The following is a 13,816-nucleotide window of genomic DNA, read 5'->3' as shown; positions in this document are numbered from 1 at the left end:
CCAGGTATAGGAATAATTGCTATAGGAGGGTCCTTATAGGGTCATTAACGGGACTGGATGCATAAGCAGGAGGGAAGCAGTTATAGGGATGGCTTGAAAGATAAAGTGACACTTGATATTTGAGTCTTGAAAGATGAGCAAGAGAAGAGAAGGAATGATATTTTAGGCAGTGAAAAAGTATACATAAGTAGCAGAAGCATTGTAAAAAAGAACTTATTTAGAAAATGGGGAAAAGTTCTATGTGAAAACTGGGCATGAGGGATCAAGGTGACAGGTGAAGTTGAAAGGTAGGTGTGGTTTGTCTGAAGGGTGTCTTGTGGTTAGGGTATATGCTAACCTTTGACCTGTGGGTCACAGGATACCTTTAGACAATGACATGCTGGAGGTTGTTTTAGGAAGATGGCCTTGGAGAGACAGAGGGAGAGAATGAAATGTGAAGAAACTGGTAACAAACAGGCAGACTAGTTAGGAGAATGTTAGAATCATCCCTGTGGCAGTAGGGACAAATAGTGGGGCAGAGTGAACAGTGTCTCTTGGGGAGACGTGGGAGCAGCAGGATGTGTCCGATAATGAATGCTGAGAGCATTGTTCTTCTCTTCCCCGCCTCTTCCTCTCTTTCCTTAACTTCCCTTCCCTTCTCTTCCTTTTAATAACTTTCCTGACATGTTCTTCAATTTGAAGGAAAGTAGCTGCTATAAAGTCTTCTTTTCCTGAGCAGGGTGAGGCACACCTATAATCCCAGCTATTTCGGTGGTTGAGTCAGGAGGATGGCAAGTTCAAGGCCAGCCTGGGAAACTTAACAAGACTCTCAAAATAATAATAAGAAAAGCTAGGGCTGTAGCTCAGTAGTAGGGTGCTTGCCTGGCATGTGTGAGGCCCTGGGTTTGACTCCTAGCACTGCAAAAGTACATAAATGCAGTCTTTGTAGGACACTAGCTCCCTGGACCTTATGTATTCCTATTTATGGGTTACATAGAGATGACCAGGTGAACTCAGGCAGTTTTTAGTGTCACCACATCAACTTCTGCTTAGCTCAGCTTGGTGCACTGTGGTTGACTCCATTAATAATTAGATTTGCAGAGAAAGTGATCAAGTCATCTGATCTTTTAAACAACTTTGTGACTCAGTGTCAGGAATTTTGAGATAGCTACTGTATTCATTTATCCAGGCCATTCTCTGTCCTCTTTGGCCTGCCATTCCATGACTTAGTGAAGAATATTATTTCTCAGGCAGTTTTTTATCAGTGAGTTACTCAAAGGAGGAGATTACTCAAAGGAGGAGACGATAAACCACAAGAACTTTGGAACATTACACTGAAACACTGAAGAGCTGGTTTCCTATATGATGTCTCTTGAATTCAAGCATGGTTCAATTTCCATAGCAACCATACCAGTTAGGCCCTCATTTTCTCATATTTAGTTACTGCAAGAGCTTTATGACTTATCTACCTGCAGTCTCTTCCTCTGTTAATCCATCCTTCCCTCTGCTACCAGATTTATCTTTCTGAAACTTAGTAGTACTGCTCACTTGCCTGTTGTACAACATAATTTGTTTTTCTAGCATCCTATTTTCATCATAATCTGACCTCAGATGTACCTACCAACTAATTGTAGCTAATGGGCATGTTATTATACAATGCCATGGGGACCCCCCAGTTGTCCCAATATGTAGTTTTTGTCTCTGCTATATAGTCTATAATGTCATTGAAGGCAGAGATCACCCTATGGGCTGCTTTTGTATTCCACTTAGCACTGAGCACAGTTCTGGACTCTTGGTGTGTACGCAGAGAATTGAATAGCATTTCCTCTTTCACTCTTTACCCTCTATGTTCGTCAGCTTTCTTATAACAAATAAGCGAGATAAGTCAACTTAATGAGAGAAAGGTTTGTTTTTGCTTGTAGTTTTAGAGGTTTCAGTCCATCACCAGTGGGCCCTTTGCTTGCAGGCTTCTGGTAGGGAGGCAGCACATCATACAGGAGTAATAAAACTGCTCTCCTCGTGGTGTCTGGGATGCAAAAGTGAGGAACGGGTCCACTGTCCCCTCTAAGGCGTGGCCCCAGCTGACTGGAAGACCTCCCACTAGCCACTTCATAAAGGTCCCACCACTTCCTAATGGGGACAAGCCTTTAACATGTAGGCTTTTGGGGACGTTCCAGGTCCAAGCTAGGAAATCCTGAGTTCTTTATTCCTCTCTTCCCTACTTAGTCTAAGAGCTGTTTCTAGTTTGTTGTTGCTAATTCCTTCTTTCCTAAAGTAGTTGACAGTTATATAGCATGTATTTATTATCCAGTGCTCACAGGACACTTGTAATACCAATATTATGCTATCTTTATTTTTAAATTTAGAAGCTTTCCTGTTCTGTACCAAATACCACTGTGACTGAGCCACTTGCATGTTTAAAATGGTCTCTTCGTTTTTCTGTGACTAATATTTATGATTATAGGTTCATAATAGCCTTTTTGGAACCATAATATTTGGTATTAATTATGGCATTCCTAAAGAATCACTTCAGTTAACCAGGTAGACAATTTAATTGGACTGTGATCCGCTTCTTTCTTTTGGATCAATGTGGGTTGAGGGGGAAAACTATTTGGGAAGGATACATTTTAAGATGTTCTTAAATTTCTCGATTTTCTAATACTACTATGACTTTAACTCATTTTCTTTATGAAATTGAGATAAAATAAATACCTTGCTAGAAGAGCATATAATTATGAAGGACAAAGACTATAATTCAAGCTACTCACCATCTGCTACTAGGAATAACTCAATTTATCCTCCTGCAAACTCACAAGTTACTAGATTGTGGCCCTGTTGGGCCTCTAAGGGAGAGAAACATTAAATATTAAATCTGTAAATGTCAGGGTGCCAACTTTAGTTGACTCCTGGTTGCATCAGGAAAAAGAAGTTCGAAGGTCCTATGAGGGCTGGGGCTGTAGCTCAGTGGTAGAGTGCTTGCCTCGCAAGTGTGAGACTGGGTTTGATCCTCAGCACCACATAAAAATAAATAAATAAATAAAGATATGTGTCCATCTACAACTAAAAAATATAAAAAGTAAAAATTTAAAAAAGGTTCTATGAAATTATAATTTTAAAGTAAAAATGAATGAAGAAGCGGAGTCAAGATTTTTGTTTTGTTTTGTTTTGTTTGTACCACGGATTAAACTCAGGGACACTTAACCATTGAGCCACATCCCCAGCCCTATTTTGTATTTCATTTAGAGACAGAGTCTCACTGAGTTGCTTAATGCCTCGCTTTTGCTGACTGGCTTTGAACTCGCGATCCTCTTGCCTCAGCCTCCTGCGCTGCTGGGATTACAGGCATATGCCACCATGCCCGGCAAGATTCTTATTTTGGGGTTTTATTTTCCTCTAATACTCTTGACAATGAAGACATTTAAAGCTCTCACTCCTTTCCACTATGATTGTGTCCTGAGATTTTTTAGTTGGATGAAAGGTAATACTTAAGAAAGCAATAAGCAATTTCTATACTCCACTAGACATGGTGGTAAGAGAAGGCCTCTGTGGGCCAAGTGGGGTTGAATGATGCAGCAGACCTAATTGCATTAGGGTCAGAGTCTGAGTGAGAAAGGCTTTGTATGTTCAAGAAGGCCAGTGTGGCTGGATCCTTATGAGGAATGAGAGAGAGGTAGAGAGGAGGGAATTGTATTCAGAGAGGCGAGCAGGGGCCAGGTCAGTGAGCCATATAAGCAATAGCGTTTACATTTGTGTACAGCGGAAGCCATTAGGAACTTTTACCAGGTAGAAATTTGATTTCACATATGGTTTGGGGACATCATTTTGATTGATAAATTCTTGTTTGTGTAATGTGAATGGACAAGGGGTGACAGAAGAGGCATGGCATCTAGTTGTTATTTCAGTAGGCCAAACAGGAAATGATGGTAGCTTGGGCCAAGTGAGATGGAAAAGGACAGATTCGAGATATATTTTCAAAATATGTGACAGGATTTGTAGATGAATTAGATTTGGAAGACTGAATAAAAGTGAAAAATAATAGATGTCTTATTCAGCTTTTTGTTACTATATGAGAATACCAGAAGCTGAGTAACTTGAAAAGAGAGTTAATTGGTTGACAATTTGAATGGATGGAGGGTCTGAAGAGCATGGTGCCAGCACTCTAGTGAGGGCCCTCTGACTGCATCACAATATAGCAGAGAAGTAAAAAGGGGACTAGCCATGTGCAGAAGGAGATGTGTACAAGAAAGTGAGCTGAGGTACTGAACTTGTTTTATAAGAGAGCCCATTCTCTCAGGAACTTAATCCACTACTATAAGTCCAACCCATTCCACAAGACCCTCTTTAGTCCACTCATGAGCATGGAGCCCATAACCTCATTTCCATCTACTAGGCCGCATGTCTTAAATCGCCTACTGTAACACAGAGTATGGGTAGGTGGGTTCTTTGTCTCACAGATTCGAGGAATGGAATCCATGGACAGAAGGGTAAGAGCAAAGTAACAGGATTCATTAGAATAGAAGAAAGAAAGCAGAGCTCCCCAAAAGGAAGGGGTCCCAAGAGAGGGTGGCTGTTGTCCAGGGGTTTTAAAGGCATATCTCATTTTGAGGGGGGGGGATGGGGGATAACCAGGGATTGAACTCAGGGGTGCTCAACCACTGAGCCATATCCCCAGCCCTATTTTATATTTTATTTAGAGACAGAGTCTCACTGAGTTGCTTAGTGCCTTGTTTTTACTGAGCCTGGCTTTGAACTTTTGATCCTCCTGCCTCAGCCTCCTGAACCACTGGGATTACAGGCATGTACCGCTGCATCCGGTCTTAAAAGTATATCTCGTGGACTAGCTCAGGTGATTGGGCGGGTGAGGGATACTACATGTACCAATCAATTCAAGCTCCCAGCTTCATAAGCTAATCCTAAGTGCATAAGTTTAATCTCTTATTTACATAATTAAGAGGATGGGTCCAACCTTGTGATTTGGCATGTCTTTCAGGAGAGAAAGTGCTTCAGGTAAGGGTAGATCTGATGGTCAGCCATTGCTAGGTTTAGGAGTAGGGGCAGCTAAGGAAGAGCCATTGTGGTTGAAGCTGTCAGCAGCAGTGACAGGGTATTCTAGCTAAGGAGGAGGTGTGGTGGTTGAAGCTGTCAGGGGCAATGACAGGATGTTCTTTAGGCCCCATGTCACATTCTAGGATGGCAGGGTCTCATTCCCTTTCCCCCGACCTCCTAGGCCCTTTTCTTGTCTGCCTGTGCAGGTCTACCTTCAAGCCACATTTCCTCACCACCACCTCAGTGCTGCCACACTGGAGACCATTCTTCCAGCACATGAACCTTTGGGGACAAAAGGATGTTGTAGAGATAAGGCAAACTGATTTTTGCAAGAGTAGGCAAGTTCACTGGGCGCAAGGCATATGCCTGTAATCCCAGTGGCTGGGGAGGCTGAGGCAGGAGGATTGTGTGTTCAAAGCTAGCCTCAGCAAAAGTGAGGTGCTAAGCAACTCAGTGAGACCCTGTCTCTAAATAAAATATAAAATAGGGCTGGGGATGTGGCTCAGTGGGCTAGTGCCCTGGGTTCAATCCCCAGTACCCCCTCCCCCCAAAAAGAGTAGGCAAGTTCACCGAGTTTGTTGAAATTAACCAATAATAGATAGATTAACAGGAGAAAAGACATGCAAATTTATTAATGTGCACACATGCATGGGAGCCATACAAAATATGAAAAAATAATTGTGGGATGACCAAGGATTCAGTACCCTCTTCATAGGGGAAAAGGAAATGGAGGGCATAGGTAGTTCTGAAGAGGCAGCAAAAGATTTTTAAGGGATAGTAATGGGCCCAAAGAACACATAATGGCCTGGGCAAAGTTCCTCTGGGCTCTAGATGTGGAGTTTGATTTTCACTCTCTTCACATCTCTGTGATAGGAGTATAATCTTTCTTGGCAAATGACATTTTAGTAAGAAGACTGAAGGCAATTATGTTCATATTTGACAGATCTGGTCTTTAAGTAGATAAGGGAACTCCACAGACAATCCTCATCCAGCATCTTCTGATCCCCAAGTATCTTTAATTTAAAATAATTGGCATACTAAATTGCCATGTTTTGGACTATGATTTTCTGAGTTCCAACACAGAATATGCAAATGATTTATTAAAGCCATGACTTTAATACAACATTTTATATGAAATAAGATCATGCTTGAAAGTGGATAGCACAATGTCTGGCTCACAACAGGCACTAGTGACACTTTTTAATATATACTTTTTATAGTAATTACACATGTTTGTGACATACTGTGTGGCATTCTGCTGTATGTACACACTGTATAATAATCAGCAGAGTAATTGAATTGATTCAGAGGAATCTTATCACCTCACACATATGTCATCTCTTTATATTGGGAACATTCAAAATCTTCCCTGCTAGATATTTTGAAATACTCAACAAATTGTTGTCAACTGTATTGTGCTATAGAACATAAGAAGTTATTCTCCTATTCAGCTGCACCCCTGTGTCCACTGACCATCTTCTCTCCATCCTTCTCTCCCCTACACTCTTCCCAGACTGTAGTAAAGACTATTCCAATCTCAACTTTGAGATCAACATTTTGGCTTCTATGTATAAGTGAGGACATGTGCTATTTGTCTTTCTGTGCCTGATTTACTTCACTTAACAAGTGTTCTCCAACAGTTCCATCCATATTGCCACAAAAGACAAAATTTCATTCTTCTTTATAGTTCAAAAATATTCTGTTGTAAATATACACCATGTTTTCTTTATCCATTCATCAGTTGGTGTACACCTAGTTTGATTCCATATCTTGGTTATTGTGAAGAGAGCTGCAGTAAACATGTGAATGCAGATGTTTCTTCAACATATTGATTTCAATTTCCTTGGATGTATACCCAGTAGTGGGACTTCTGTATCATATAGTAATTGTATTTTTAGTTTTTTCAGGAACCTCCATGCTTTTTCCATAAGGCTGTGCTAATTTACATTTCTACCAATAGTGTATAAGAGTTTTATTTTCTCTATATCCTTTCCAGCATTTGTTATTTTTTGTTTTTGTTTCATTATACTGAGATGCAGTTTGATTTGCATTTCCTGGTGGTCAGTGATATTGGGCATTTTTTCATATACCTATCAGCCATTATATGTCTTCTTTTGAGAAAAGTTTATTCAGGTCATTTGTCCATTTTTAAATAGAAATTTTTTTTCCTGCTGAGTTGTAAGAATTCCATATATGTCCTGGAAAATATTTCCCTTGTCAGATGAATGTTTGTAAATATTTTTTTTCCATTTTGTTAATTGATTCCTTTGCTATACAGAAGATTTTTAGTTTGATAGAATCCCATTTGTCAGTCTTTGCTTTTGATGCCTATGTTTTTGGTATCATATTTAAAAAAGTCTTTGCCCAGACCAATATCCTAAAGATCTCTCCTGCACTTTCTTCTAGTAGTTTCAAATCTTCCATTATATCCCTACATTTTGAGTTGATTTTTGTACATAGTGAGAGATAGGGGTCTGGTTTCTTTCTTCTGCATGTGGATACCCAGTTTTCCTAGCACCATTTATTGAAGAGACTTGTTTTTCTCCAGTGATTATTCTTGCTGTCTTTATAGAAAATCATTTAACTGTAAATATGTGGATTTATTTCTGGTTATTTTATTCTGTTCCATTGGTCTGTGTGTCCGTTATGCCAGTATCAAACTTTTTTGGTTACTCTGTCTTTATAGTATGTTTTGAAGGCAGATATTATCATGCTTCTAGCTTTGTTGTTTGGGACTCATGCTTGCTGTGGCTCTTTGGGGTCTTTGTGTTCCCATATAGATTTCAGGATTTTTTTTTTTTTTAGATCTGTTAAGAATGTGATAGGAATTACATTGAATCTATACATTGATTTTGGTAGTATGGACATTTTAACAATATGAATTCTTGCAATCCATGAAAATGAAATATCCTATTTTTTTGTGCATCCTCTTCAATTTCTTTTATCATTGTTTTATAATTTTTGTTGCATATATTATGCATTTCTTTGGTTAAAGTTATTCCTAGGGTGGTGGTGGTGGTTGTTTTGGTTTTGAATTTTGTAGCAATTGTGATGTTTTCTTAATTTCTTTCTTAGTAATTTTCCTGTTGGTTTATTAAAAAACTATTGATTTTTGTATGTTGATTTTATATCCCGTGACCTTACTGAATTTGTTTATCAGTTCTAACAGTGTTTTGGTGGAGTCTTTAGGTGTCTCTCTATATAAATCATGTCATTTGCAAGCGGGGATAATTTTATTTCTTCTGTCTCATTTGGATGCCTTTCTTTCTTTCTTTCTTTCTTTCTTTCTTTCTTTCTTTCTTCTTATCTTATTCCTGTGGCCAGTATTTCCAATATTTTGTTGAACAAGAGCCATGAAAATGGACATCCTTGTTTCATTCCTGATCTTAGAGAAAATGATTTCAGGTTCTCCTCATTCAGTATGTTGTAGGGTGTGGGTTTGTCATACGTGGCTCTTACATACATAATTTTGTTGAATTTTAGCAAATGTTTTTTCTGTGTCTATTGAGATTCTTCATTCTGTTGATATGATATATTGCATTTATCAATTTGTGTATATTCAACCTTCCTTGAATTCCTGGGGTAAATCCTACTTGATCATGGTATACAATCTTTTTTTATGTGCTGCTGTGTTTGATTTGCTAGCCTTTTGCTGAGAGTTTTTGCATCTATATTTATCAGGGATAAATTATTTGTAGTTTTCTTTTTGTGTGTGTTTTCATCTGGTTTTGGTATCTGGGTAATGCTGGCCTTATAGAATGACTGGGAAGATTTTTCTCCCTTTTTATTATCCCAATGTCAGTACTTTTTACTTAGATTTTATTTCCTCACTTTTACTACTTGTTTGGTCACTAAATTTAAAACAAATTATTAGAAAGGCAATTGGTGCCAGGTGCAGTGGCACACACCTATAATCCAGCAGCTTGGGGGGCTGAGGCAAGAGGATCATGAGTTCAAAGCCAGCCTCAGCAACTTAGTGAAGCTTTAAGCAACTTAGCAAGACCCTGTCTTTAAATAAAATATTTAAGGGGCCTGGGTTGTGGCTCAGTGGTAGAACGTTTGCCTGGCATGCATGAGGCACTGGGTTTGATACCCAGTACCACATAAAAGTAAACAAATAAAATAAAGGCATTGTGTCCATTTACAACTAAAAAAAATTTTAAAATAATAATAATAAAATAAAATATTTAAAAAGGGGCTGAGGCTGGGGTTCAGTGGTTAAGCACCCCTGGGTTCAATCCCTGGTACCAGAATAAATGAATAAGTCCATTGCCACATATTCCTTATTAACTCCATTTATCTTCTATTCTTCTCTGTCCTCAGTGATTTCCCTTTATTCTTGCCTGCTTATTACTGCCTTCATTATGGTTGGGAAGACAACTTTTCCCCACCATCTTGAGTTGGAATGAATGGGGGCCTGATCACTAACAGACAACAGACAGATTGACAGGAGAAAGACTGGATCATTACTGTGCATGCTCAGTAATGAGTAACTCTCTGATAGCCAGAGAGAGGTGTTTATATATAATGTGATGAAAAGGGGGAAGGCAAAGCCAAGGGCTTAAATAGGAAAAGTGTAGTATGTTTTAGTTGGCTTTTTGATGCTAATGGATAACTGAATTCTCATTTCTTGTTAAGACTGAGGCTTTTTTTCAATTGGGAAACTCCTTAGAAGTGGTCAGTGGCAGCTATATTTTCAGGAGGATCTTTTATATTTAGATAATATTTTTTCTACAGCTGCTGGTTGTCCAGGTGTTTTCAATTTTAAGTAATTTTCATAGCACTTTGGCAGGCTATTAATTCCTTTTCTATCATCCTAGTTTACCAAGCTAAAAATGTCACAGATGGGGCTGGAGCTGTAGCACAGTGGTAAAGTGCTTGCCTTTGGGTGAGGCACTGGGTTCAATCCTCAGCACCACATGAAAATAAATAAAGATACTGTGTGTTCATCTACAACTAAATAAATAAAATATTTTTAAAAAACAATGTCACAGATGTTGATAACTAAGCAACTTCATATGATTGCTATTATTAACATCATTTAACTAATGAAAAATAAGACTCAGAGAGGTTACTTAACTTTGATGAAGTCACATAGGTACTAGACATCAAATTTTGGGTTTATACCCTGGTCCTTCTGGCATCCCAGCTTGTGTTCTTTTTATGACAACATTTTCAAGGAAAAATGGTGGAGGAGAACATTCTATAAAAAGGGAAAAACCTTTTAAAAGACTCAGAGGCATTAAAGTACCAGTACTGCTGCCAGCCCTAGGCATAGTTGCTTGCCACGCGAAAGCCAATTCTCTGGAGATGGGGTGATTTGTTCAAGGACTGGTACCTTGGAGGATAGCAGGGTGGACATTTATTACCTACCATTAAAAACTATCTTGGGGAACTCTGGTACACAAAAAGGGTTATATAGGGAGGTGCAGTGGCAGAGGGCAGAAAGATTACTTTCTGGGTAGGATCTTCATCATTTAGGACTTGGCCTCCTTTCCCCTTCTTCTCTGGCCAGCACTGGACACTGGACCTTGGTCTTCTGGTTCTTGTGTTTGTTTAGGCAGATATCACTTCTCTGCAAATTACTCCTCCCAGCCATATTTACATACTTGTATTAGTTGATGCACAAAACTAAAAAATAAAAGGTTGGGTGCAGTGGTTCATACCTATAATACTAATGGCTCAGGAGCCCAAGGCAGGAGGATTGCAAGTTCAAAGCCAGCCTCAGCAACTTAATGAGATTCTGTCTCAAAATAAAAATGGGGGCTGGGGATGTGGCTCAAGTGGTAGCGTGCTTGCCTGGCATGCCTGGGGCCCAGGTTCGATCCTCAGCACCACATACAAACAAAGATGTTGTGTCCGCTGAAATATAAAAAATAAATATTAAAAATTCTCTCTCTTAAAAAAAAAATGGGCTGGGGATGTGGCTCAGTGATTATGCACCCCTGGCTTCAATCCCTAGTACCAAAAATAAACAAACAAACTAAGAAGGGGCATTACATCTTCCAGTGATATCTGAAGGACATCAGATGTCCTGGGTTCCGTAAATCTAAAGGAAGATTAATTAGCAGCTAACATCCTAATCATTTAGATGTGACTTCTCTTTAGAATCTAGAATGCAGGGCAAGAGAAGGAAAGCAAAAGTAACTCTGCCAAGGACAAATTCCCAAAAGGATCGGTCAGTGTTATAACATCTCTAATCAGAAGGATGCTTATCTGTCTCTTCCATGGACAGTAAGACTATCCATTTTGAATGCCAAACTATTTCAGCGAACATTTATAGGGAATGCCACTGCATGTTCAGTAGCGCCTCTTCTGGGCTTTTAGGACAAAAAAAAAAAAGAGAGAGAGAGAATACCTGGTATTCTTACCCTATTATTATTCCTACAACCTTCACAAGAGAGAATGACCCTAAGCACTGGCCTTGGTGCTACTCGTTCAAGTACAGGTCTGATTGTGCTGTGAGATAGGCAGCATGGACAGAAACGGGGCAGACAGGAGGGCCACATGCCACACATTTGGGGAGTGAGGGTACAACCCCTGCAGGAAGTAATGCCCAGGAACTGAGTCTTGAAAGATCAGGAAAAGGCAAATCAATCGGAGGAGAAACACAGTTCAAGGAAAGAAGAAAACATGAACATAGGTATGGAGACATACAGTCACCTAGTTTGTAAAGTTAACTTCAAGTAACTTGAATATTGCGAATGGTGGAGGTCTATCTTTCATGACACACTAAGGGCTGGTCTCAAATCAGAAGTGATAGAAATGGAGAGGAAGGAATCTTTTAGAGAGACGCTGAGGAGGTTGAATCAAGCAGTCCTGAGTGATGGGTTAGGTATAGATGGAGGTAAAAGGATGCAAGGATGGTACCCAGTTGTCTTCTCGGTAGTTGGGTGGACGAGGTACCAGGAGGAGGAACAGGTGGAATGAGGTGTGGTAACTTTGAGCATGTTGAGGTTAGTTACATATATTCAATAAGGAGGTAGATATATAGGTTGGGAGTTCTGGAGAGAGGGCTGGTCTCATGATTGGGTTGTTTGGTATTAATTAAGAAGGAAGTTATGGGTAAGATCACCAGGGTACAGATGCTGCTCTTTGAGCCCAAGTTTTTGCTTAGTTTTCTTTTTGTTTTTGTCATGTCTTTCAGAACACAAGATATATTAGTTTCTCAGTATATTCATAATTATGTACCTAGGTGAATGGTCTCATGTCCCCTAGGATCTAGCCTGTTTAATTCCAAGTTCATTTTTTTTCAAATAATTTAAGTTATATTTAAAACACTTAAATATATGTAGTTATCTAAAAAATGTCATTGTAGCTATAATGTAGGAGAGTATCTTTCTTCCACCCTTCCAGATTCAGGCCAGGGCCCCTGCAGGAAGACAGATTAACAAGAGAAAAAAACATATCGCTTCTCAGCCTGAGGTTAAGGGTAGTAACAAGAAAAACATACAAATGTGTTTAATATGTTTTACATGACCCAGGGGCCTTTAAACAAAATACATTACTTCCTGCAGGGGCTGTACCCTCACTCCCCAAATAAAGACCCAAAGGAATGGTTAAACTCGAACATTTTTACACCAGAGTTGGTAAAGAATGGAGAGGGTGAACTGTGATAGGACAAAGGGTGATAAAGTGGGTTAACAAACGTGTTCATTCAGATTCTCTCAACACCCTTTCATCCTCTGAGATAATGATGCTCCTTTCCCTCCTACGTGGGTCTTAAGACTTGCTTCAGGGGACTAGGGCAGAGAATCATCCTTCCTGTTATTTTTCAAATTTCTTCAGTGTAAAATATTCAATATGCCAAGAGACATATTTTGGGGTGGCATATCCTGAGCCCCATAACTAGCTACATATCCTTGGGCAAGTCACTTAACTTGTAAGTTCAATGGGCACAGATATTGCTATGATAAAATGTTGGGAAGTACTCAGATAGCTCATGGTTCTTACAAACCCTGAATAAAAATAATTATGGTGGGGGCTGGGGATGTGGCTCAAGTGGTAGTTTGCTGGCCTGGCATGCGGGAGGCACTGGGTTCCATCCTCAGCACTACATAAAAATAAATAAAGATATTGTGTCCACCTTAAAAAAAAAAAGTAATGATGGGGGACAGTGGCTTAGCTCAGTGGTAGAACGCTTACCTAGCATGGGTGAGGTACTGGGTTCGAGCCTCAGCACCACATAAAAATAAATAAATGTCCATCTACAACTAAAAAAATTTTTTAAAGTAATGATGATTCATACTTTTAGTCACTAGATTTTTATCTTAATCTCCACTTGGAGCACTTGCAAGCATGAGATACATAAAAGCATCTGTGAAGCAAAGAAGCCCATGTACACTCATTCACCCATTGCCTTGTCAGATTGCTATAGCAATACTGAGTGTGTACAAGTGCTGAGCTCACAGAGTGAGGGGGTCATCTCCACTCTTGCCATTTGCCACTTCTACCATTCTACTGAATTAGGATGTATATTTGTTGGGAGGAGAGAGGGAAGCTGTGCAATCTATTACCACTTTGTCTCAAAATGTGGTTTGTCCATTTAATATATCAAGGCTCCCATCTTGACATATTCATTTTTTAGAAACAAATTCGATTGCTAATACATGGGCTAACCCATATAACTCCTTTGCTGAAAATAATATTTTCATAGTGACAGCTGGTATACTACAACTAGCATTCTATATAACATGAATATGCCACAGATTGCGAATTTAATAGAAAATTAGAGATAAGCCTTAGAAGGAAGAGGCAATTCACAAGATGAATACAGCACCTCTTTAAAAAA

General features: G+C 39.3%; 1 protein-coding gene across 6 annotated transcripts in view; it reads left to right on the top strand.

Annotated features, from left to right (window-relative positions):
• Rabgap1l (RAB GTPase activating protein 1 like) overlaps positions 1-13,816 on the top strand; it is a 616,206-nt gene that overhangs the window by 451,612 nt on the left and 150,778 nt on the right. The gene's annotated exons all lie outside the window — the stretch shown is intronic.

This window comes from Marmota monax, unplaced genomic scaffold (genome assembly GCF_021218885.2).
Source record: "Marmota monax isolate L192 unplaced genomic scaffold, Marmota_monax_Labrador192_F-V1.1 WCK01_AAM20220418_F8-fsc00055, whole genome shotgun sequence".
NCBI lineage: Eukaryota > Metazoa > Chordata > Mammalia > Rodentia > Sciuridae > Marmota > Marmota monax.
Note: the sequence above shows the minus strand (reverse complement) of the source record. Positions and strands in the feature narration are given on the sequence as shown.